The sequence below is a fragment of the Bidens hawaiensis genome, unplaced genomic scaffold (genome assembly GCF_021521415.1).
Source record: "Bidens hawaiensis isolate Kalapana, Puna unplaced genomic scaffold, B.hawaiensis_p1.1 tig00032086_1, whole genome shotgun sequence".
NCBI lineage: Eukaryota > Viridiplantae > Streptophyta > Magnoliopsida > Asterales > Asteraceae > Bidens > Bidens hawaiensis.
In genome coordinates, this window is record NW_027495439.1 from 151,070 (window position 1) to 178,915 (window position 27,846).

Below are 27,846 nucleotides of genomic sequence, written 5' to 3' on the forward strand. Positions count from 1 at the left end.
TTCAATGTGTTTGGTTCATTGATGTTGCACCGAATTGTCGGCTAGATGTACTGCAAAGATATTGTCACAATTAAATAATCAATGCATGTCTAACCAGAACGTGAAGTTCGAGCAGAATGTTACATATCTAGCTAAGTTCGGTTGCAGTGTTGGTGAGACCTCAGTATTCCGCTTCGGCGCTAGACCGAGAGATAGTTGGTTGGCATTTTAAGGATCACGAGATAAGATTGTCACCCATGTACACACAGTAACCCGATGTTGACCTACGAGAGTCGGGACACCCGCCCCAATCAGCATCTGAATATGCGGTCAACTTGATCGACGCATAGGGTGATATGAGTAGACCTTGAGGGATAGTACTTTTGATGTATCGGGTGGTTCACGGGGGGCATGCATGAAGAGACAAACCTGTTGAACCGCGTATGAGATGTCCGGTCTGGTTATGGTAAGGTACTGTAGAGCACCGGCTAAGCTTCTATATAGCTGTCAGAAAATGGAGCACCGATGGTGACACTAAGTTTAGAACCAACCTCAACCGGGGTGCTAGTGGGTTTACAATTTGACATGTTAGCTCGCGATAGTATATCAGCTGCATACGTTGACTGAGATAGGTGCAAACAATTATGTTGTTTGTGAACGGCTATACCGAGAAAGCGGTGCAATGTACCAAGGTCAGTCATGTTAAATTCGGTAGATAATGCTTTAATGATGTTGCGTAGTAGAGAGTCACTTGATGTGGTAAAAATTATGTCATCCACATACAAAAGTAAATATGCCATCTGATCACTTTTGTGATATATAAACAATGAAGTGTCGCATATATTACTCATGAATCCACATTTTGAGATATGCCCTTCAAATCTTTGATACCAAGCTCGTGGAGCTTGTTTCAATCCATAAAGAGACCTGTTAAGTTTACACACATATTTTGGATGTGAGTTGGAAGTAAAACCCGATGGCTGAAACATATAAACCGCCTCTTTCAAGTGACCATGTAAGAACGCATTTTTAACGTCTAATTGATGAATAGGCCATGCCTTTGATGTAGCAAGGCTAAGAACCGTGAGAATCGTAGTTAGTTTAACTACGGGGCTAAACGTCTCATCACAATCAACGCCTACAGTTTGACTTTTGCCATTAACGACAAGTCTAGCTTTGTGGAGTTCCAACGTCCCATCAGCATGGAATTTATGTTTAAATAACCACATACAAGGAATGACTGGTGCATCTGCGGGTCTCGGTACAAGTTCTCACGTATTATTTGCCAACAAAGCTTCATATTCGTTAGTCATGGCAATTTTCCAATTAGGGTCGGTTAGAGCCGTAAGATGAGATTTGGGTAAGGGAGAGACCGATGGAGATGTTTCCGTATTAAGTGATAGTGGGTGACGGTTATTGAAAATTCCCGATTTTGATCGTGTTTTCATGGAATTAGTAGATGTAGGAATATGAGGTGGGGTTGGTTCTCGTAGGTGTATGGTGATGACTGGATGTTGTGTGATGGGAGGGATCAGGTCTGAGGTTAGGTGGGATGAGTTTGTCGGTTGCGGTGAGAAGGTGGGATGAGTGTGTTGGTTGAGTGGAGAATGTTGTTGGTTGGTTATGTGTACAGAGAAGGGGGTGGTGCTTTGGGTCGTGGGCTGAGAATGTGTAGGAGGTGGGTTATTGTTATATGGGTCTGGTGTGGGATTTTGTGGGATTGGAGTAGTATAGGCTTGGGTGAAGATAAGTGGAGACGGGTCCAAAAATGAGTGGTTTGGTAGCGGATGAGATGGGTTAAAAAACGGGAATTGTGTTTCGTCAAAGGTGACGGTGCCGCGAGAAGATTGTTTTGTCGGTTGAGATCAAAAGACACCTGTATCCGTGAAAGTTGGCCGGATACCCGAGAAAGACACATGGAGTAGACCATGGTGCAAGTTTATGAGGATGAGTAGATGAAAGGTTTGGGTAGCATAGGAAGCCAAACACACGGAGATGGCTGTAATCTGGTTGACGTAGGTAAAGTAGGGAAGTAGGTGTTTGATATTTATGTAGTTTTGTGGGAAGAATGTTGTGTAGGTATGAGGTCGTGTGAAAGGCTTCGACCCAAAATGAAGAAGGTAGTTTGGCATAAGTGAGGAGGGAAAACATGATTTCATTTATTCAGCGAATCATGCGTTCGGATTTCCCGTTTTGCAGGGAAGTGTGCGGGCAAGTGAACCGAAAATGAAAAAATCATGTTAGGTGAAAAAATGTTTAAAATTAGTGTTATCGAAATCACCCCCCATATCACATTGAAAAGCTTGAATAGGTAATTTGAATTTTGTCTTAACAAATTGATAAATGGGTGAACTTGGTAAATGTCTCAGATTTAAACTTTAACGGGTATACACATGTATATTGAGTGAAGTCATCGGTTAAGACCATATACTATTTATAACCTGCATGACTCTAAATAGGGGATGTCCACAAATCACAATGTAAAATAGCAAAACGTAACAAAGTACGAGTTATAGAATCTAAAAATGGCAAACATTTGTGTTTAGACAATTGACATGATTGACAAACAATCGGTAACTTATGTTTATTGCAAGAAATAAAATGCTTAGATATAAGAAATTCCATGACGGGTTGACCCGGATTCCAAGTCTGTCATGCCAAAAGGTGGATTCTTGAGAGGAAGCAGAACAAGCTGTGGCGAAAGCGTTTGGGGTGACCGGATAAAGATCACTCGTACTGTTGTGACGACTCAGGATCATGCCATCCTTGAAATCCTTCACAGACTAACCATAAGTTTCAAATTCAATAGAGGTCCAATTGTCAATATTGAACTTACGTACGGAAATTAGATTTTTAATAAAGTTTGGGTTATAAAGAACCGAATTAAGGTGTAATTGTTTAGAGTTTGTGGGAAGGTAGGTGGATCTCGAACCTAAAACTGGAATGTGATTGCCATTACCTACAAATATTGGCGATATTGGTGAATACGAGGAAAATGAATTTACATGGATCATATGTCACATGAGAAGATGCACCCGTGTCCATATGCCACTTATATGAACTGGATATCATGGAGAGTGCTTGAACTGCCGCTGCTAACTGGGTTGGTTCAAGAGGGTCAGTTTCTATGAGATGGGCTTGGGCTGCTGGGTTTTTGGATTGGGCTTGAGTATTATTGCTAGAGGAAGGGTTGGGCCTTGGACCCCAAGGTTGAGCCCATGTCTGGGTTGGGAAAGGGCACGGTGGTGGAGTCTAGAATGGTGCATATGCATTTTGAGAAGCCTAATAATGATTTATTGGTGGTTGAGCAAAATAAGGCATTTGGTGTAACTGACCTGGGTCACGGTTACCGGACCGACCACCTCTGTTGTAATCTCGGCGAGGGTGTGACTCTCGGTGGTGAGAGAGGCGGGGTGGATGATCATGGTTGGATGGTGGGTGAGTCTCTCGGGGTTTTTCAGGTTGAGTATTAATGGCAGTAGCAACAAGAGGGGTGGGGGAGAGAAGGTCATGCGCTTCAATTCGACGAGCCTCTTATTGAAGCCGTTCCACGGCTTCCTCCCATGGTGGGAGAGAATGATTAAGTATGGAGGCTGTCGCGTCATATTCTCGAGGTAATACACAGACAAGATGAAGTGTCCGTTGAGTATTATTAATATGGCAATCGACTGCGGTGAGTTGATCCGCAAGTTCGCGGATTCGTTGGCAGTAGGCATCAAGATTAGGCATGGAGGCAAGGGTTAAGTTTGTGAGTTCATGCTGGAGAGATGCGGCGTGTGGTTCTTTGTACATCTTTTGTAATCACCTTGTAATTACGAACTATCTATGGTAAACAAATCAAGCCTAATTACAAGGTGATTACAAAAGATGTACACAATAATGTCAATAATAAATGTCAAGAATATCGGTGATATTATTTGACTAACAATTAGAACCTAAGGGATTGTGGAGTGGTAAATGGCTCAAAACGCTTGTCACATCGTCTCTGCGTTTCAGGTCTATTTTGAGTAATAAACGTTGTGTATACAATGGTGTGGGGAGGTTGAGGGTGAGTTGGTCAATATGAACATTGGTGAATGGTCATTTTAATAAAACAAAAATTTTAACTTTTTTTCTATATAATCCATTTAATCCTCAACCAACACTAACTCTCTATTCATATTCTTATAAAAATCTAAAAAATCTATATGGATTCTCCCTCTTCTTCAAATATGTACAACCAGTTTTTTTGGGAATGACACCCAAACGACATATGAAAACACGGAGAAGAGACGGTTACGCTCGTGGCAAGTGTGTGAAATCTCTTCGTTCACGTTCATGCACAGCCTCGAAAAGATAATATATTGAACGAGATCGTTTGGCGTGAACACTCATTTGATGGAAGGTTACTTCAGTGACCCCGCTGAGATACGAGAACCCAAAGATTTTTAGTCGTCGCTTTCGGATGTCTAAAGGTTTATTTTTGCGCATTACCGAATATTTGGAGCGCTTATTTATTACTTTAAGCAACTAGACACACGAGAGAACCACGCACTGATATTCAAAAGTGTATTTCTGTGATACCCGTGCTCGCCTACGGAGACACGACTGACATCAACGAGTACTTAAAGATGGCCGAAAAAACAACATGAGAAATGTTAGAGTATTTTTACTACAGTATATTTTAATTTTTTTAAAATTAATTCACTTGTTATTGTGTAAAATTGATTCTAACTAACTATTTTATATAGGAATAATAACGCTGAACGCACCACATTATTTGAGAAGGCCAAATTGGAACGACCTATAACGGATTTATGTGGCGCATGTTCGAGAGTAATATAGATTGTATGCGATGGGATTGGTCTAATTGTCCAACCGCATGGCGAGGTCAATACACACGTGGTGACTAAAAAGAACACACGCTCAGTCTTCAAGCAATTACTTCACACGACCTTTGGGTTTGGTCAGCCTTCAATTATCCTGTTATTTATGGATGATGGGAAAAATGAAATGTTGGTGCACATTTTGTGGCCGTCGCTTGGCGAATAGTTTAGAATGTTTATGTTGTATGCTGTACACCTAGGTAGTGGTTCACGCTGAAAGTGATCCATTTGAAAGAGCATTTTCAAATGGATACTCATTCGATCGAACCAGTTTCTGATTCGATCGAATGAGTCTGCCATTCGATCGAATAGGACTCATTCGATCGAATGAGTCTGCCATTCGATCGAATAGGACTCATTCGATCGAATGAGTCTGCCATTCGATCGAATAGGACTCATTCGATCGAATGAGTCCTGACCGAATGGCAGCGGGTATAAATACCAGCTTTCAGTCGTGAACAGGTAAGGTTTTCAAGGTTTTTGCGTGCCCGGAGCCCAGGTGCTGTCCGGATGAGGGGGGAGGCCATGCTCGACCTCCCCCTGCCATAGATCGTGATTTCTCTGTTTAAACAAGCATGTAACCGTTCGCGTTTATCAATAAAGTGTTTGTTTTTATCTTTGATCTGTGGTTGAAACCTTCCGTCCCGAACCTGCTCGGATCGTCACCGGTTCTACAATTGGTATCAGAGCCACGGTTACCGCTAGAAAGGTCTAACAACCGATCTAGCAAGCCGAGCTCTTGATTTTCTGCGTTCTGGACGTTAAACTGTTGGTGTGTTCTTCGTGTTCTTCGCGTTTTCTGGGCTGGCGTTGAAGGAGTCGAATCAGTACATTCGATCGAACGAGTTCCCCATTCGATCGAATAGGCCTATTCGATTGACTGATTCGATCGAATCAGTCTTCCCGCTCAAAAGTGTCAAATTCAAACGCAAGTTTTCCCGCCCAGACAGCCTGTTCATTCGATCGAACCAGATGTCTTCATTCGATCGAATCAGTTTGTATTCGATCGAACTGGTTTTCCGCTCAAAGTGTCAAATTCAAATAGCTGATCGAACCAGTTCTTCATCCGATCGAATATGTGCTTCATCCGATCGAATCTGTGGTTCATTCGACCGAACCAGTTCTCATTCGATCGAACATGTTCCAGACCAAAAAAAAAAAAAAAAAAAAAAAAAAAAAAAAAAAAAAAAAAAAAAAAAAAAAAGAGTCTGGAACGCCCGCTTACACGAAAATTTGCCCAAGCCATTTTTATCAGTCGGGAAGTCTTCTGAAAAAGTTTGGCGAAAATAAAATTTTTTCGACAAAATTTCCGGGAAATTTTCGGTTAATTGTCGGGTCAGTGATGAAGATTTTTCTGGACATCCTATACATGTTGATCACATTCCAGAAAAAGTTTGGTGACAGTGAAATTTTCACTGATATTTGCCGGCAAAGTCAGAGCGTTTAAATGTTTAACGGTTAAAGCGGCAAATTTGAAGATGAACAAAGCACAATTACCTGAAGGAATTATCGTCTACAAGTTTAATGGATAACCCCTTGTTCATTGAGCTTCTACAGTGGTGATTGTTATAAGAACACAGAAGAACAGAGAAAAGTGATTACTGATGAGATATGATGTTATTGTGGGGTAGTCAGGAGCATCTGACTATTTATGGGCCAACCAAGTTTAATTTATTGTCCGCATTCTGAAGATTCTGCTTTGTGGAGAGAATCTGAGTTTGAGTTATTGTGGGGTAGTCAGGAGCATCTGACTATTTATGGGCCAATCATGTTAAATATTTATTTTCCGCATGTGAGAATTCCGCTTTGTGGAGGGAATTCTGTTGAAAATTGGTGATTCGCAATCACGAAGTTAATGATGTGTCTTTGTCTCCGATGATGAATCTGCATACAAACTAATCTGTTTAGGGGGAGTAGCTGTGGATTGGAAGCCTCTGTCATTTGTCCAATACATGTTGGTGAAGTAACCGTGTGGGTGAAGATTCGCCGATAGTAAGTCGCGCAGCGGAAGCGTGCATGTATTGTCATGTCTATATATTGGGATACACGTCAACGTCTGAGGGGGAATTTCTACAGTTGGTTGTTTTAAACAGATTATTTAGTCTGAAGATGTCAGCAATGGAGAACACTTTGCATCATTAACCGAGAGTTCAGTCTAAGGGGGAATCTTGCTGCAATGATGGTATTCTTCAACGTGATTATCAAGATAAAGCAGAAGATTTGACTGAAGATTGCAAGAGGTGTCTACAGCAATTCGCAAGCAACGTCCAAGGGGGAATTTGTTGGTGCACATTTTGTGGCCGTCGCTTGGCGAATAGTTTAGAATGTTTATGTTGTATGCTGTACACCTAGGTAGTGGTTCACGCTGAAAGTGATCCATTTGAAAGAGCATTTTCAAATGGATACTCATTCGATCGAACCAGTTTCTGATTCGATCGAATGAGTCTGCCATTCGATCGAATAGGACTCATTCGATCGAATGAGTCTGCCATTCGATCGAATAGGACTCATTCGATCGAATGAGTCTGCCATTCGATCGAATAGGACTCATTCGATCGAATGAGTCCTGACCGAATGGCAGCGGGTATAAATACCAGCTTTCAGTCGTGAACAGGTAAGGTTTTCAAGGTTTTTGCGTGCCCGGAGCCCAGGTGCTGTCCGGATGAGGGGGGAGGCCATGCTCGACCTCCCCCTGCCATAGATCGTGATTTCTCTGTTTAAACAAGCATGTAACCGTTCGCGTTTATCAATAAAGTGTTTGTTTTTATCTTTGATCTGTGGTTGAAACCTTCCGTCCCGAACCTGCTCGGATCGTCACCGGTTCTACATGAAAAATGTTATGTCTACGTGTATCATATTGCATAATATGATTATCGATAATGACAGGATAGCAATATGTCCAACTGACCACTACACCACGTTTTGGAAAATTCTCCACTGCTGACCGGGACGCCACATGTCACACAACGTCCCTATATAGAGAGTTACCACTACGCATGGTCTAAGTGAGAGAACCTTTGGTTTTCTACGCATGGAAGGTATTTGTAAGAAATTATTTTGGGTGAAAGTGAGAACAACAGGAAAACCCATTGGGTTACTTGGAAAAGAGTCACTAAGAGAGAAACTGGCAATTGAGGCTTATGCCTACTTGAAGATATCAATAACGCTTTGCTTGCTAAATGGGCATGGCGTTTCAAAACCAAGGAGAATAGTATGTGGCGGGAGGTGGTCTCAGCCTTTCACAAGACGGTTTGTCTTGGTCCATAGTGCCAAAACAAAATCTCACTGGGGCTTGGAACAATATCGCTAGGTTAGTCTAAGATCTTAATTTGGATGGTCGTATTTTTGTCGAGTTACTACTGTTCACTTAACTAAGTTACCTTTTTAAGTTTGTTACTATTGTTCACTTAACTAAGTTACCTTTTTAAGTTTAAATATAAAAAAATAATTAAGTTAAACCGTCGCTAATTCTCTACAATTTGTTTCTTCTCATTTGTTTCTTCTCATTTGTGAGTCCTGTCACTTTAGATTCTTCAACCGACTTAAGTCTGAAAGTAGGGAAAGATGAAGCGAAAGGGAAAATCAATGCATCTGTTCTTATATACACGATTAATCAAATTTCCGTTTTATCATCTGCTGAAAAACAAAGGTTGGCGTTGGTTCTTCATTTTCGCCAAAATTTGTGAAAAGTACTGTTAAATGGTAAAGAAAACAACATATTCTCAAAGCTGAATTTACACCATTGTGAAATGTAACTAGACATAGTTTATAAGACCATATGTAGTCGATGGCGTTTTGGGGAGTTTTGAGGCCAAAACGCCGGGGAACACCCCCCCCCCCCCCACACACACACACTTCGGCGTTTTAGGATGGTGTTTTGGGGTGAAAGGTATGTGCATAATTCTGGTTATGCACAGAGGGTTTTGTGATAGAGAGGTATAGAGAAGGGAGGGGAGAGGCATTTTGGGGGTCATTTTCCCACTACACCAATTTTTTGAAAAATGCCCAAAAGCTGACTAGGCGACACATGGCGCAAAATGCATAGGTGTGCCTAATTTTGACTAGGGGTGAGCAGAATTAGGGTCAGACAGAAAAAACCCATAGAACCGGTCCGATAAAACCCGATCCTGGACCGACCCTAAATTTATACAGATGCATTCGGTCCTTAATGTCTACTCCAATCGGGTTCGGGTATATGCCCGAGAAGACTTGAACAAACTCGAAGAACCGATTTTCGTAAACCAGAATACATGCGACGTGGGCCAGGACCCCTTAAAATTCCACTATTTATATTTTAGAGTACTTACTAGACGAGAGTGACTGAAAAACAACATGATCGGAAATAAAATTTGGGGAATAGTGGTGGCGAACGGTGGTTCTATACTGCTGGTTCGTCTCTTTTAAAATATTTATTTTTTTATATATCTTCTCGTTATACTACGGGACCCTAATTTTCAAGTACTTTCATAAAAACATTTTTTCTTGTAAAATTTTAAATAATCTATGTTTTTACATTGCGTTAGGATAATATTTTTAACTTAAAAGTTCACTAAACTATACATTTTTAACTTATTATCTTTTAATAAATAATAATGAAACAATTTAGGTAAGTAATTTTTAAATTATTATCTTTACTTATTTGTATACAACTTTTTATATCAAAATCATGCATTTCATGTTGTGCATTGCGCATCTTTTGTTTTACCTCATGCTTAATATGTTGGACAGTCGGTTTCTTTGGTTGTACATGTTATTAGACCACCCGATATGGGGCGCGGTGGGGTGGTCTTTTTGGGCGCCATGGGCGCGGAACACCGTAGAGGGGCACCGTTGAGGGCTGGGTGCGGTGGGAGAGATTGTTGCAACGGCCTACGCGGATGGGAAATCATGTGGGCCCTCTCTCTCAAAACACATATACATACCTTGCCAAAGTTCCGACCAATTTCCGGCCGGCGATAACACACGTGTTACAATCTTCGTTGGACAAATCTCCACGGCATTGGTAGAGACCAGTGATGGTGGTGGATGAGTCCTTATCTCCGGCGGTGGTTTTGAAGAAGGTGGTGGTGGATAATTGTGAGACGAGTGTTGTGTAATGGGTTTTGAGGTTTTGGGTAGCTAGTGGGTTTTGGAAGTTTTGGTTGGCGTCGCCTTTGTAGATTAGGGTGGTGAGATCGGTGGTGGTGGTGAGGTGGAGGATGAGGAAGAAGAGGTGGAGGAGGTGGGTTTCCGGTGAGGCCATTTGAAGGGTTAATGGGTTATTGTGTTCGTGTTTGTTGATTTTTTGGTTTTATAGAAAATAATAAATAAAGGGGCTTCGAAGCCCCCACACCATTGAGGGGCATCTTTGGGATGGGGCTTTGAAGCCCTCAGTTCCCACGTGACGCTGATGTGGCACTGGAAAGGGGCTTTAAAGCCCCTCACCGTAGCAGGTGGTCTTAGAGGATTTGTACACGCTACGTGTTGATACACCTGTCTTCTTTATGTGATGACACCGGGATTAAAGGATGAGTATTCTCGTCAGCTGAGTCATGAGGATCACTCTATTATTCATATGCGTCTTTGTGCATCCTTCTTTTTCTAAAGATGATTCCCGACCACCATCGTCTTCAGGATCCAATCTACCGTTGCCGGGTTCCATTTGGAAACCCTAGGTGACGGCGATTTGGTGTTCCGATGGCCTTTTAGTGGCGGCGATTTGGTGTTCCGATGACCTACTATGTCCTAACTTTGGCCGCTTTCTTTACGATAATTTCCTCCGGTGAGTATTTAGGGTTTACAAATTGTGTATTATAGTTGGATTCTTTGTGTTCTTGGTTTATGTGTGCTGAATGCATCTTTCGTTTGTTGCAGATATGAGGCGGCGGTTTGGGCTAACCTTTTGCTGCCGGGTTCTTTCTACAAACCTTGGTAGCGGTGGTGAGCCTCTTGACTTTATTTTTTTTCAGGCTAAAATGATGAGATTATTTTGATTTTAATGGTGGTTTTTCATTGTTTATAGCTTAAATGGTGTCCAAGTTTGTGATAGAATCCATTTGCTTTGAGTCCTTTTATCTGGTTGTTGCTCAAGTGTGGCTATTTTCGGGCTTTTTTAATAGTGATTACTACACTTTGTTTCCAGCAATGCACACGTTTGCTTGATGGTCGTCGCTTGAAAACCTTGGTAATTAAAACCCTAACATTTTTGGGTTGATGAACTTGCCTTCATCTGAGCCTCTGAAGTTGTCTAGATTCATTTTTTCTTTGTGCTATGATAGTATGATGATTGTTTTGACACTGATCTGAGCATATGGTTTTCACATGTATATGCTTTGAGGTTTATTGGTGTTGGCCTGTTGGGTATAAGAACTTTCATGCACATTATCATCATATTTCAAAATCTGATTAAAAAGGTCTCAAAGCTGGGTAACGTGGCAACATTGTTGGTTACTTTTATCTCTTTTAGTTGGCAATGATGGTGATCAGCCACTTGGCGTGGCAACCTCGGTTGCAGCCATGGCTGCAATGAGCCGGGGTTCATTGACAATGAGTCAAAACGGGCCAAAATGGCAATATTTGAAAAAGTTAAAGAACAGATTGACCTAAAAGTCAGAAATGATCAAAGGGGTAATTTTTAGTATTGATTGGAAAGGGTTGTGTGACCTTATGGCGGTAGTGTGTCAGTTTGTTTTTCTATTTTCTGTGTTCTAAAAGTGTGACGGTGGTGTTGTCCCACTTTTGTGACTTTGATTTCGTCAGCTATATATTATTTGATTAGCGAGTTGTGTAAGGTCTTTAGCTGTGATGATATTCCAGTTTATGGGGTGACAACCTGTTTTGCAGCCGTATGCTGGACCTGAGCCACCGTCAACATAAACTAATTTACAGTACAACCGTTTTTGACTTTTTGATTATTGCTTATGTTAGTTCTTTAGTTTCCAGTGCTTATGATCAATGTTCAACAATTGTGTACTGATTCATAGATTTAACCTCTGATTCTGTTAATTTCAATCATGATCAATGTTCAACAAGACCTGTTCAGGTGGAAGGAAGTGCCTGTTGTCACGAATGGGTTGAGGTTGAGTCAACCATTGTCTGAAAATGGCAGGATGGATGCAATATGGTGACTAAGGTTAGTGAAACTCGCTGGTGCCTATCTTGAATGCATGATTTAGTTACTTTCAAATTTGATAAATTATGTTTCATTTAGTTGTAATTTTTGAACGGCTTTGATGGTTTGAATATAGTCTAATAGTGTGAAGCAATATTAAATCGTCTAGCTCTATATATGAAATGTGGGCCTATTTGTGTATATTGACAGCACGATAGAACGCATGTTATTGTGATTGTAAGTTGTAAATTAGGGTAAGTTAAAAAATAAAAACATGATTCAAAATATTGATGATTCATTAGAAACATGTTATTCGTTTATTGAATCACAGATTTAAAAAAATCTTAAGTCTAAACTGTTTTAATGATTAGCCAGTACATCTTTTTTCTAACTAATCATTTTTATCTAATCACACTGTTCTTAGATGTATACTATCACTGTATGTATTGTTGTATTTTGATTCGTTTAATTTGAATTTATTATATTTTGTTGCAGGTGACACCTATACTGTTAGGTGGTATTTAACATTTTAACGGGGTGTTTTGCTTTGTCACAAACATTGCGCAAGGCGTGGCGACGCACTTAAGTTTTGTCAAAACAGACTCACATATGAGTGCTGGTTTGGTTCTGGTGTGCACACCGTATGTTCGATGAAATGTATTTTATATATGTATTTGGCTGTGGATTCGTTTTGGGGGGTCGAATTACTAGTTATCTTTTAATAAGTAATTGTTAAGATAAATTAAAATTATTTAATGATATCCTATCAGATGAAGTGGGTTTTCAATTCTTGTCAGGAAGAACAAACTTAATTGATATTAGAGCATTCACATCTCAAAATATACCTCTAAACAAAAAATTACACTAAAACTCAAAATTTCCTCTCATTTCAATTAAATTCTTTTTTATATATTTCATTAGCTTTGTTCTCTACCTTTCTTACTCTCAAACTACTTTCAAAAAATACTAAAATAATTATAGGGGTGAATAATAGTTTTTTTAAATATAAAGAAAAGTCACTGTGTTTTCTAATATATAAAAACTATTTTAGTAAACGCCCTAAAATATAAAAAACGCCCTAAGTCACTCTCTTAAGATATAAAACACCCTTAGATAAAATAGACGGTTGGAAGAGAATGTTGTAATAATTTTTTTTTTTCAATTTACCAGAGTTCGAACATGGGAATGAGTTTCATTTTCAATTTTCATATTTAGTTCTCGTCATGTACCTAGATCTTCATTGAATCATCGTCTGCATTCTACGAAATACTAAAGAATTCATCATCTCCATGTAGTTTTCTTCATACATATCTTGAATCTAGATTCTAGAAGATGATAGCCACGAATATGAAATGAAATTGTCAAGTTCTTGAACGGATTCGAAGCTTTGATAGCGATTCTGGGTATTGATGGAAGACCGAATAACCAAATGAGGTTGGGACCGATGACCGACCATTTGTATATGGTCTGCACTTCGGTCTTTGTTATGTAGTGATTTCGGGTTCAGATTGGTCTCGGGTATTATGAAATGCTCACCCCTAATTTAATCCAGGGATGGAAAAGTAGGCCCACTAATGGAGTTCTCTAGCTGGTTATTTAGTACACTTATCTTGCATGCATCACTAAGAAAGGATTATAGTTATCTACTTATCCTTTGGTAGTTATTAAAACTTACATTAATATATAAAAAAATTATAAAAGTAAATGAAGTAAAATAACAAAACAGCCCAAACCTAAAGTGTTTGATGACTTCCAAAACCTACTTATATGACAAGATATTTCACCCAGAACCATACTTAGGTAACCAGATAATTTAGATTTAGAAATTTCGAAAGATCAAGTAAAACCATACCAAAGGACAATATATTTCACATAAAACCATACTTGTAACTAGATATGACTAGATCTATAAATTTCAGAAGGATCATCAAGTAACATCATATTTTGCTAGTTATTTACAAAACAAATACCATAGAAAAGAGCAGTTCAGTCCTTTAGCAAAGCCTAGTCATGATTGAATTGCCACATCCACGTTTAACTGAAAACAAATAATCAAAGAAAATGATCAGAAATCAAAGCATAACGTGACGCTTCAGATATTTGAAGATCGTATCTCTATTCAACTTTGCTTGAAGTGTGAGTATTAAAAATACCCCCTAAATCAGTTTATTAAGAGAAAACAAAATTGATGTGAATAAAAGTATTCTTTATTTAAATACGTTAAGAAAAAACATATGTTTACCCGATCTGTTTGGCCCGCCCATTTTACCACCCCTACCCAAAACATCTACTTTCATACTGAAATACTATGGGGAAAAAATGTTTTCATACTGAATACTATAAAAAAGAAAAACTGACCTTAAAGTTGACCATCAGGAAGGACGCAGTAGAAAGTCAAAAACAAAGATTCCAAAATAAGCCTTCTAGATGCAAATATACAAAACTCAATTAGCTTTAAACAAAAAGATCATGACAAATCAATGGCATACAGGATTCGCTTCTGCATGATCTCCTGTATACAAACATCAAGAATTATTCAGTTTGTTAATCCAAACTAAAAGGACCGAAAGTGCAAAACTTGCACAAGGGTTACTTCACCTTGGTAGAGTAAGGAGGAAGCTTTAAGTAATCAGCACATGTCATCACACTTGGCAAGTCATCATCAGCAGGTTCTGCATTGAGCCCCACATTACTTGCAGTTGAAGCATGCTGCATAACAAGTGTTCATATCCGCTTTTATATCATACATAACTAAAAATGACTTTGCTTTTTAACATATAATAAATACCTTTCTGACAATGGTCAACTTAGGACTCAACGCCTCCAAACCACCAGGTGGAAGCCGAGGTGTACCAGTCACAAACCGACAAAACGCCCTTTGTTGTACAGGGTCGAACTCTCCCACTATCTCAAGTAACTAAAACATTTGTCAACAACAAATTTCAAGACATTAAGATTTCTATTAAATGCATGTCATAAAAGATTCCAAAATGAGTCAACACTTTGAAGTATACCCATGATCAAAGTTAATGTTTTCTACAAGTTTGTCAGCCTGCAGTTGTAAAGAAAATAAAGTTACTCAGATACCTTTTTTCATGAAAAAGCCAACCAGAATTACCTCCCACAGTTCTCTGTGACCACAAATATAATCCAATTCGCTTGGGGAGAATATTTGCAGAGATGAAATGTCAAAGACCTGCTAGTTGACCAAACATGCACATTAAGTAATTGGTAGTTGACCAAACATTCACACTAGTTGACTAATAGTTATCCAAAACAAAGTGTTAAGTAATGAAAAAAAAAAAGCAAGTGAGGCTGACCCGATGGAAACTGGTTTGAAACGCTTCCATTTGTCGAGTGATACCATTTTAATGGTGGCAGCAACTACAAGTGAAATATACTCCTCCAATCTATACTAGCCTGTACATATAGAAAACAAATATATGAATAAACATAAAAAAAAATAACATGTAATGAAGCAAAAAAGAATAACAAAAAGGATGCATAAGTACATCTTCATTGTCTGGTTTCAGAACAAAATCTGGATAACCAGGAAGTGTAAAGTCCAAACAAAGATCTTCAATTGAAGCCCCGCGGAACTTCAAGTCAGATATTTCATCGTGGTCAAAGTCAAACCCGGGTGTTGACTCAAGGTACCGTAAACAAGAGCTTGCAACTCTAGCAAAGTTTTACACAAATCACCATCAAAAGAAGAAACATCACACAAATCAAGCTCCTGCAATGAAGTCAGAGGGAATGTCACGTTATGTTGACCCAAAAAAGCTTTTGCCCACAATTTTCAAATATTTTAATAAAATAATATTACCTGTCCGCGCACAAGCTTGTAAAACGGTGTCGAAAGAAGAAGATCCAAAAGCCGACCATCTTGAAGTGCTTTTGCCATTACACAACCGAGTAGCCAGAAATAATTGATAACTTTGGAAAACAGGCTACCATCTGATGAGTCAGCATCAACAGGCCAAGGTCGTGGAAACAACCCAAGTGGTAAAACCATAATTTCACTTGCTGATTCACTATTAAACGAATTAGATCTCCACATTTTCAAGTCAGCCCGTTGCAGATCATGGCTTAAAAGGGTATAAAACTCTAGAGTGGACCCCAACCCGGTCCCAACTTCCCCAAAATACTCCACTTCAAGAACCGCCTTTTGACTCGAATACATATTCATAACGTTAACAGCAGAATCCAAAATACGGTTTCTGGCAACACGCACCTTTTGTCGACGTAACCGCGCGACTTGTGATTCTCTCTCATTCACCGACCCGTTACCATCTGCACCTTGCTGCTGTTGAATCCGATGTAACGCACGAGACAACCTGAGCGCGGTTGAGTAAAAATAGTGTCGCCTCGTTTCAAACGAAAACAAAAACGGGCATGCTTTTGTTAGCCGATGACACCATGATGGAATACCGCCACTGCAAAGTGCCAGCACATTTTGAATTTGTCTAGACAGTTTTGGAGTTAGTTTGCTGTTAATAAACTCATCAGCAGAAACCAAAGGCCCAGTAACATTCAAATCATCTAGACTTGAAATTTTCCCTTCAGAAAAGCTATCGACAACCGTTTGGACATGTAAATGTGGTGCAAGCTCGTTCAAACAGTCTAGTACGCGTAAAAAAGCTAATATGTTATAGGTAGGGTTATCCTTCTCCAAATCACAAGGTAAATACCCTATGCAAAAGACTGTTTATAGTCGACGTTTTATGATTATTTGAATTTGAGGGAGTGTTTGGTGAATTAAGACTCAAGGCTGTGTTGGGTTTCAACGGTGGTTCGGAACGAAAACGGATAAACTTTTTAACCCGCTTTAGTTAATAATTTCGTTTAATAATTATTAGTCAATATTATTATACAAACATATCTTAACGAACTATATAAAACTCAGCGGATAAATAAACGATTTAAACAAACCAAAACCGAAACCCAAAACCCGGATCCGATTACAACGTAATCATCACCCTCGTCTAAGACTAGATGCTGCTGAACCGCTTAAATATGGTTAAGTTTCGGTTAAGTTGTTTACCGCCTGAAGAAAATACAAATTTGGGAATGGAATCCTTTGAGTCAAACAAGTGTTGACCATGGTGATGTCTAACACCCCTAATACTATCTCTACTACTGTTTGCTGATGCAAGGCCGGCCATGGCGGCAGCAGCGAATGACATTGAGCCACGTGAGCCGAAAGAATTCGGAGCTCTAAATTCTGAGGAGTCTGAGGCCCGAGATGGAGTTGCTTTACTGGTGGAACCACATGCTGAATATGTGTGGTTGTCACTTGTGGGGCCTGCAGAGTCACTTAATTTAACATTGTGGGCATCTGGTATGCAAACTGGAAGTGGTTCATCCCTTAACTGAATACATAAAAAAAAGGTTCATCTCATCAATGTTCAAAAAAACAAGTAGAATATAACTAAAGAAGTGTAAAAACATACATCATTGTCATCTTCAGATATTTCATAATCTTCAATCATCAATGCATCATCAACTTCGACAGGTGGTCTCTCTACGTCGTCATCCTACAGTAAACAAAATAAAATGTTTACCAGCAACAGACAGAAAGATAATGATAAAGACTAATGTAAGTATGGTTAGACAAAGAAAACTACGGTCAAAGATATCTTATGAAAAGGAAACAACAAGCTGAACGAAAGAGACGTAAAGATTGGATGGCAGGACATGAAACCATAGTAAAAACGAATCACATTTCAACATTTTAAAAAATCGCTATAATTTCAAAAGGTAAGCTTAACGTGATACATCATGATTAACAAAACTGGAATTGCAATACAAACACCATTAGAAGGTTTTGAGATAAAAACGCAATAGGCATTTAAACAAACAAGTTATTTTATATCACCAATAACATGTTATTCCAATTTATGATAGTAATAGTATACAGAAAAAATTTAAGTTCTATATAGATCCAACATACAATAGAGATACAATTTTGATACATTTATTTATGAACAGGTTATATTTTCACAGCTACTGGGTCAAATGTTTCATATCAAAGAAATGTGTCAAACATGTCAAAAGTCATCCCAAGAGTATTTTTAATACATATAACCTTCTAAATTACATTTTAACATAATAAACATTACATTCATCTTAAGTTGGCTTCAAGACAGCCTTCGCCTTCCCCTTCCCCTTTGAAGAAGAGCTTGCGTTTTTGTCTTGTGGTGTGTCCTTTTCGACTGGCTTTCCTATATTAACAGCAGGCCTGGATCTTGTAGAGTGCTAACGCGTACCAGGAGCAGGAGAAGACTTATTCTGATTAGACTCGCCACGTTGAATCCGTGGCCAAACAAATTCTTCAAAAGCAGCCAAGCTGGCAAAAGGATCAATTAAAAGAATGTTTGAAGGATAATCCCGAAGAGACTTTTCATCATGTGATCTGCAAAGACGCAATTTAAATGGTCGAGATGTTGCCCCCACGCCATAAGAGAGGCGACCACTTGTAGACGATCGAGAACCATGACTCAACACTACTGGAAACCGCTAACGAAGTCAATGCGTTTTGAAGCTTTTGAACTAAAATACTCCTAGGAGTCAAGTTTGGCTCATTAACTCCATAACGAAGGCTCACTGATATAAACGATTTATATCTTTTCATAGCTTGTTGACTTAACTTGGTAAAACAAGATTCCAACACTGTTTCTTTAAAAAAACATCCACACGTTAAGTAATTTAGCAAAGCATCAACAACACCACTTCCAATGAACTCAAATGTTGAAACACCGTCCCTTTTGCTTAATTCTTCTAGCATCTCAGTTATCACTTTCAATAAACTTTCCTCTTTAGTAGGTGAGAAGTCAATTAACCGAGTTCTAGAAGCTTTTGACTTTCCCTTTGACTTACAATCATCAGTTAAAGCACCCAACTTTATGCAAAGATTTTTCAACTTAAGAAGATCATCTGTAACCCCGACTTCAACAGATCCAGGAACTGAAGGAAAGTATTTATCTTTAAAAGATTTTGCACTCGAACTCACCGCAATACAAATACTAGAATTAACATTAGAAGCCTCTACAGGGGCATTTTGGGGATTTTCAGAAATGGCATCAACATTGGGTGTCCCAGCTAGGCGGCGGCGATTGCGTCGCAAACGTGTAGATGATCCAGGTATCGACTCGGTATCCTTGATTGATGAGTCAGACAAAATTAGTGTATCTATAGCATGAACGACACCTTCTCTCACAAACAATTTAGAGAAAGTTTCCGGAAGTTTAAATCTCTGCAATTTGAAGAGAAGGCAATAGGACTTGTGGATCTTTCCATGCCAAAACACCCGCTAAGAAACTATACAAAAAACTAAAGCATTAACAAAACTACTTTATCTAAATAATTCAAAGTACACATATGTGTCATATATATACCTTGATATATTTGTAACACCAAGTAAAGATTGTATCATATCCGCGGTGCTGAAATACATTAACTTCCCAATAACTGAAAGACATATATGGCGCACAGGTGCATTCACACTTGACCCATATATCTGCAAAAAAAAAAACGTGAGCCAGTTTGTTAGAAAATGGTTGCATGAATGATAACAAATCCGAATAAATTTTCAGAACTAACCCGAATGAGAAAAGGAAGAAGATCCATCCCGAATTGTTGCAAAAGCTCAGGCTGATCTGACAATAACTTCTCACGACCTGATGATACAGATGCACCAGTTTCTTCTTGCTTGCCAGAACTGCCAGCAGATGGTTTAGTGGTGGCAGAAAAAGATATGATTCCTTGAGGCAATAGAGGAAGAAGCTCATTTGTCAAATTCACAATCCCAAATATCTGTGAGTTAACAAATCAAACAAATTGGTCAAAACGGTTTGTAAATGCTGTCTTTACCAATAATGGGTTAAAGCTTAGGCTTGTGAACGAAGCATGTTCGTGTTCTTTGAATTTTAACCGAACATGAACAACTTTATAAGAGAGGTTTTCTTGTTTTTGTTCATTTATGTCCGTTCGTTAACAGTATAAACAAACGGTTCACAAACGAACATAACTAAACATAAGATGAACGGACGTAACTAAACTAAACAACATAGAAGTAAACACGAGCAACAATGTGTCGGGCCTAAAAGTTATTGAAAGGAACTAAACTGTAATGGCCTAAAAACTTAAAATGAATGCAAACAAACTTAAACACGCATAAAGTAATGAACAAATATGAATACAAACAAACATAAATGAACTTATATAAACGACTGTAAACAAACATTCACAAGCATAAAACAAATGAAACACGTTCGTTCGTTTAACTAAATGGCAGATACTTTTGTTCATGTTTGTCCGTTTATCAAATAAACGAACTTCCTGCTAAACGTTCGGTTTATTAACAATAAACTGTTTGCTTTTACATCAAATGAACCCTAAAAGGCTCACAGCCAAAATGAACCAAATTTTAGCAACAAGAAAAAAAGTCAAAATATAAAGATGAAGTACCTGCTCTGATGGCCTGGTTAAAGCAGGTGGAACAGACATGGTTGCAACAACACCAGAACCTGATAATATATCTTTAAGAATACCACTAAAGTTTTTGAGCCTAAAGAAGACCCACTTGCACATGTGGAAAGCAACCGTACTAAACCCTGCAAAAGCCTTATTATTGAGCTATTACCCCTACTAAAAGCAATTACAATTCCAAAAGTCAAAAAGAAGTCAAACCGTATATGTAGATGGGGTAAGAGACGCCTGTGCACCACCAGAACTGCTGATTGAAATAAGTGAAGCGGTTTGTGTAACTAACCCATGGTTACAAAGCTCATCTAGTTTATCAGATGATGCTGCAAATGCCTCTACAATTAGAGTCAAACAAACAGATGCATGCTCCAAAACCTAAAAGCAGTTGGATGCACGATTAGTATTTAGCTAACTAGTTGACCAATCGTAAATGCTTTGACTTTCATTGGCTCACCTTCGCATCATGATACTGAAGAAGATTTGTCAGCAAAGCAACAGCTTCCATGACAAAATCAGCTGCATCAGATGGAAGTTTCTTGCACATATTTGCAGCAGTAGATAATGCTACACGCTAACGGATATAATTCGTATTATATTCAATTCTTGTATATAGTTAACAACAACTAACATGATAAGCAATAAAAGGTACCTGAACTCTAGTAGAAAAGAAGTCAAGATAAGAGAGCACTGCCACTAATGCACCCGCTTGCAAGCATGCAGTAGGGTTCTCCAGAGATATCTTTTTTTGAGAAACAATGACCACCAATTACCAATACTATTACTGTGATAAGTTTTGTAAGTAGGAATGTAAACAAACCAATGAACACAAACAAAGCATGTTCATGATCATTTGTATAACAGACAAACGATAAAGCACGATAAGCTAAATAAACGTTCGTTAAGAAAAGGCTAAAAACTAAACTAGATTGTCAAGGGTGATGTTTAATTGTCATAAAACTACACTATATTGTAATCAACCTAAAAGATTTTAATGAATTTTCTACACAAACGAACTTAAATAAACGTCAACAAAGAAACAAAAACGAATGCTGAACATCTATGTACAAAGAAGGCATATGCTTATATCTATTCATCTAGCTACATGAACAAAAAGTTATTCGTGTCCGTTCATTTATTGTATAAACAAACTTCCCGCCTTGGTTTTAAATTGCGTGCATAATGCATTGTTGCGCAGGTGAGACCGCATCGCAACATCTGATGTGTTTCTTTTCCATGATGCAATCGGATTTCAACATCCGATTAGCAAGTTTGGATGTGTCAATTGAATCAGAATCGACTTCAATTGATTTCCAAAAGAAACCGCCTTTGGTTGCTTTAAAGAATCATGATCGGGGTTACAGCGATCGTGATGCAGTTAGGCACCAAAAATCAGCAAGATATTGATTTTTTTTGTAAAATTCTATAATACCCTTGCTTTTGATTTTACGTATTACAGATCTGCTGATAAATATTAATTAATATGCTTTATACTTTTGATGGGAAATACCATAAAAAACCAACATACTTTCTGCTTTTGTTCGTTAAAGTCCCTCAACAATTTTTTGCACGTTAAAATCCCTCAACATGTTAAATTTGAACAAAAATGTGACATGACTCATAAAAACAATATGAAACTTATTTTTTTTGCTTATGTGTTATTTTTTCTTATGTAATATATATGGGAAAGTGTATATGTGGCTTTTAAACATCTAACTCATATGCGGAACCCATCAAAGCCACGTTGTTTTGATTAAATATGACTAAAAAAGTTAAAATTATCAAATTCTTTTAGGGTTCCATTTAATACAATGTGAAAACCGGAATTGACAAGAACTCTGAACAGTGACATCGAGCATAGCAATTGAGTTCAACATCCCACACAAACTTCATAGCCCATATCCAAACCAATCCATCCCTAATTAATCAAAAAAAATTTATACCGTTAACTCCATTATGTTTTCTTTCTATTTTTATTTTACTTTTTTTACCGAAACTTGAATTAAGATGATTGGTAAATCATTCTAAATTCCTAATTCTATAACCAATACTTTAACATGTTCTAGCTTGCAGCAACGCACCGTAAATAATTCAGATTCATAGTGCTCCATTTTGATACAATGATACTTGTGATGTAATTGTAATAATATGTGTTCCACCATCAAAAGAAAAAACTCACACCATGTGATCTTGAGTAAACAATTCCATTGCAAAATTGAGGATTCGTAATAGGTTCTTGAGATGTGTCATAATTATCAACCAGGAAAAAGAATATTATTCATATACTCAAATGTTTTTATAAGTTATGTCACATTTTTGTTCAAATTTAACATGTTGAGGGACTTTAACATGCAAAAAAATGTTAAGGGACTTTAGCGAACAAAAACAGAAAAGTATGTTGGTTTTTTGTGGTATTTTCCCTACTTTTGGGTCATATTAAAAAACCTTTTTGAATTAGTATGCATTTTTTATTATTTTAGCTTAATATCATACACCTTAGTATCTATACATACTACTATTAAAGGAATGAGCAATTTTCACATGTCATCATTTTAGGGTGTCCACATAGGATGCCATCTCATTGTCATATCACCCATTACCTTGTTAAGCATGCCAACTCATCAACTAACTTATATTTAAATAATAACATTTCTTAATTTTTTACCCCATTCAACTTTTTCTCTCTTTCACCTATTAATATATTCCGACGAATATCATTCAAGATTTGTATCAATTTTTCGGTAAGTTTGTATTTTATAATAAACTTCCAATTGTTTATCTATTTATTTCCGGCAACCTTATTATTTTTTCCGGTCATTGTTTCTTCTAACATTTTTATGTTTATTCTCATTGTTAACTAATTCTATTAAAATCAATTTAGGCTGTAGATCATAAACGGGCATGAAGGTGATATGTGAACGTTTTAAGTTTTTCCGGTAAGATTTTCCGTTAAGTTTTTTCCGGTTATGTTTTATACCTACAACAATGGTTGCTTTACATTATTTCAGGTAATTTACCCGTTTAATATTCTGAACATTTCATTTTAGTTTGTTAATCAAAATCTTATATTCCATTGTTACAAATTTCCGGTAAGATTTTCCGTTAAATTTTTTCCGGCTATGTTTATACCTATAACAATTGTTGCTTTACATTATTTCAGGTTATTTACTCGTTTAATTTGCTGAAGATTTCATTTAGTTTGTTAATCAAATTCTTATATTCCATTATTACGTTTTTCTGGTAAGAATTTCCTGTAAGTTTTTTCTATAACATCTTCCGTATATCAATATTAATATTCTTTTTTATTATTTCAGGTAACATTTTTCGGTAAAATTTTCCTGTGAGTGTCACGGCTTATACAATCTTTTTTCTGGTAACATCTTTAAATTTCGTTTTTTCGTTAACACCTTTAAAATTTTTCGGTTATTAGTTATAATTAAAATAATCCATAATATCAATATTAATATTCTTTTTTATTATTTCAGGTATTTGCCGACTCATATAATTTAATTTAACGGAATTATTATCAGTTTATAGTATGTATAGATTTTAATTTTAATCTTCATGTATATTTTATTTTGCTAATTGTTAATATTCATGTATATTTTTCTTCTTGTGTTTATAAAAAATAAAATACGATTGTATATCAGAGATCCGAGATAAGTTTGGTGTATATTTTTTTCCGGCGTTGGGATATTCTATTTGATATAAATTATCTCATTAATACCATTTATTTTGTTTGACTTTCCTTATTGTTTTAAATAACTTCATTAACATAAATATCGTAATTTAATTATCCCATTAAAACATTTTATATTCTTTTACTTTCCTTAATTTATAACGAAACCGATTTTAAAGTTAATTTGAATTATTTGAAATTAAATATTTTATAGTGATTTTATAGTCAACGTTAATATTAAAGTAATAAGTAAATTTTGAAATATGTAAATCACTAGATGATTTTAGGTAATTCGTTTGAATATTAAAGTTAATTACAAAAATAAGTATCCATTTTATTTCTACACTTTCATAATTTATAAATAGGTAATAATTATAAATTTACATCTTCATCCATTTTCCATATTATAATTTATATTAATTTCAAATCATTTCTATTTATATTATCATTACATAAATATGTAAATAATTAGACGAAACAAGGTAAGTTGTTTTAAAATATTAAATTTAGTTGGAAAAATAAGTATCCAGATATAAGTATCCATATATTTTTGGTATATGTTGACTAAAATAATTTAAAAACAATTATTTTTATATTTATTTTTGGTATAAGTTAATTTATAAATTTTTATCATAAATTGATATAGTAATAATATATCAAAAATTACTTAAAATCTTATACCCGATTAATTTGCTGAAGATTTCATTTTAGTTTGTTAATCAAAATCTTATATTCCATTGTTATGTTTTTCCGGTAAGTTTTTTCGGTAACATTTTCCGTATATGTGTTTTTCCTATAACAATTGTTTCATAATATCAACATTAATATTTTAGTCTATAATTTCAGGTGAGTGTCACGGCTTATACAATCTTTTTTCCGGTAACATCTTTAAATTTAGTTTTTCCGTTAACACCTTTAAAATTTTCCGGTTATTAGCTATAATTTAAATAATCCATAATATCAATATTAATATTCGTTTTTATTATTTCATGTAATTGCCGACTCATATAATTTAATTTCACGGAATGATTATGAGTTTATAATATGTATTTATTTTAATTTTAATGTTGATGTATATTTTATTTTGTTAATATTCGTGTATATTCATCTTCTTGTGTTTATGAAAAATAAAATATGATTGTATATCGGAGATCCAAGATAAGTTTGATCCATATTTTTTTTTCGATATGAATTATGTCATTAATACCATTTATTTAGTTTGACTTTCCTTATTGTTTTAAATAACTTAATTAACATGAATATTGTAATTTAATTATCCATTAACACATTTTTTATACTTTGACTTTCTTTAATTTATAAACAAACCAATTTTAAAGTTAATTTAAATTAATTACTTTATAGTCAACGTGTATATCTTAATTTGGTATTCGAAAATTTAAAATTAAACGAGATTGAAGAGTGTTAATTTGGTATTTGAAAATTTTCCTATTTTCAGATTAAAATTAATTTGAATGTGTTTTGACCATCAATTAAATAAGTTAATTTTGTATATTTTTTGCACAAATTAATTTGAAAATAAGTATCCATATTTTACATAATATGAAACTATATGATTTGTATTTATATTACAATTTTACAATATATTATAATTTACAGATTTATTTATCATTTCTATTTATATTATAGTTTACATAAATAAGTTATGACTTTATACTACATAAATTTGAATTATTTGATATACTTTGACTTTCCTTAACTAATAGTCCTAACACATTTGATATACTTAGACTTTTCTTAATTTATAAACAAACCTATTTGAAAGTTAATTTGAATTATTTGAAAATATTTACTTTATAGTCAAAGTTAATAAGTTAATTTGATTTTTGAAAATATTAAAGTTAATACTAAATTATATAAGTTAACTTTTTTATATTAACAATAAATTAACTGTCAAAGTTTAATATGTTATATTGTTAGTTCAAATATTAAAGTTTAAACATTAATATTAAAGTAAATAAGTAAATAAGGAAATATGTAAACCAATAGACGAATTAAGGTAATTCGTTTAAATATTAAAGTTAATTGGAAAAATAAGTATCCATATATTTTTTGTATATAACCATAATTCGTTATACAAATTACAAATTTGTAATAAGTATTCATATATCATTTATTTATAAGCACAACATTTGCATTTCATTAAATTTATATTATGTTACATATATATTATGTTTTTAAATATGTTCCACCGTATGTAACACGAGTACTATTCTAAATCAATATTGAAATCCAATTAACTGTTTCTTTTAAGAGATTTAGATCACTTGAAGCTTGCTAATGTTATAAAATAAAGGACACATTTGTATTTGGAAAATGAAGTTAGTGATAAATGTTTTTCAAGATGGTAATATATTTTATTTAAACATGTTTTGTAATAAATATTTTAAATTAATGTGCAAATAAACACGGGTACTATTTTAAAGTATTAAATATTACAGTATGTGTAATAAAAGTCTTAGATAAAGTTCATCTTTTGAATCAACATTGAGATAAAAATTTTGTTGAATCGACATTGTAGAATTGTTTTATTGATTTGGAGACTAGTTTTCTTTGTTTGCTTATTATTGTACTAATGATATAAGTTATAAAATATTTTAACTTTTCATTTATCTTTGTTAGTCTTTGAATGTTTTTGTATTTGATTCAAATAAGTTATGATGTCTTGTAATTCATGTAAAAGTATCATTTATTTATAAATACAACATTTGCATTTCATTAAATTTATATGATGTTACATATATATTATGTTTTTAAATATGTTTCACCGTGTACTATCCTAAATCAATATTGGAATCCAAAGATCTGTTTCTTTTAAGAGATATGGATCACTTGAAGCTTGCTAATATTATAAAAGAAAAGGCACATTTGGATTTGGAAAATGAAGTTACTGATAAATGTTTTTCAAAATGGTAATATTTAATTCAAACATGGTTTGTAATAAATGTTTTAAATTGATGTGCAAATAAACACGGGTACTATCATAGAGTAATAAACATTATAGTTATTGATGTGCAATTAATGTCTTAGATATAGTTTATCTTTTGAATCAACATTGAGATAAAAGTTTTGTTGAATCGACATTGTAGAATTGTTTTATTGATTTGAAAACTAATTTCCTTTGTTTGTTTATTATTTTACTAATGATATAAGTTATAAAATATTTTAACTTTTCATTTATCTTTGTTAGTCTTTGAATGTTTTTGTATTTGATTCAAATAAGTTATGATGTCTTATAATCATGTAAAAGTATCATTTATTTATAAATACAGCATTTGCATTTTATTAAATTTATATGATGTTACATATATATTATATTTTTAAATATGTTCCACCGTGTGTAACACGAGTATTATCCTAAATCAATATTGGAATCCAAAGATCTGTTTCTTTTAAAATTTGGATCACTTGAAGCTTGCTAATGTTATAAAAGAAATGACACATTTAGATTTGGAAAATGATGTTAGTGAGAAGGTAAAATGGTTGTTAGAGTGTGAGAACTATGAGTCAAATTTTGATGATCTTCCAAACTTTTTGGAATCTGAAGATAAAATTTAAGGTAACACCAATAACTTAGTTATGTAGTTGATTACTCTAAATTTTTTACTTTCATTGTTTACTTTGTGTTTTCTATTTAAGTTATTAGTTTAGTTCATAACTAAAAACTTCCAAAAACATACAATAAACTTCTATAATCGTTTATTTTGTTTGTTAAGTTGTGAATGTAATTT

At 35.4% G+C, this 27,846-nt stretch overlaps 1 pseudogene across 1 annotated transcript in view; it reads right to left on the bottom strand.

The window, feature by feature from the left end:
* LOC143582965 (E3 ubiquitin-protein ligase UPL3-like) overlaps positions 1-22,529 on the bottom strand; it is a 57,593-nt pseudogene extending 35,064 nt beyond the window's left edge. The window contains exons 1-15 of the transcript XR_013144072.1: positions 22,500-22,529; positions 21,071-21,160; positions 20,876-20,992; positions 20,626-20,796; positions 20,404-20,549; positions 19,537-19,749; positions 19,332-19,453; positions 18,067-19,254; positions 17,388-17,471; positions 16,900-17,306; positions 15,761-16,760; positions 15,439-15,670; positions 15,255-15,344; positions 15,053-15,130; positions 14,935-14,986 (exon numbers count right to left, since the gene is read on the bottom strand). The product of XR_013144072.1 is annotated as an E3 ubiquitin-protein ligase UPL3-like (transcript). The remainder of the gene's footprint in view (positions 1-14,934; positions 14,987-15,052; positions 15,131-15,254; positions 15,345-15,438; positions 15,671-15,760; positions 16,761-16,899; positions 17,307-17,387; positions 17,472-18,066; positions 19,255-19,331; positions 19,454-19,536; positions 19,750-20,403; positions 20,550-20,625; positions 20,797-20,875; positions 20,993-21,070; positions 21,161-22,499) is intronic.
* Between the last annotated feature and the right edge of the window lie 5,317 nt (positions 22,530-27,846).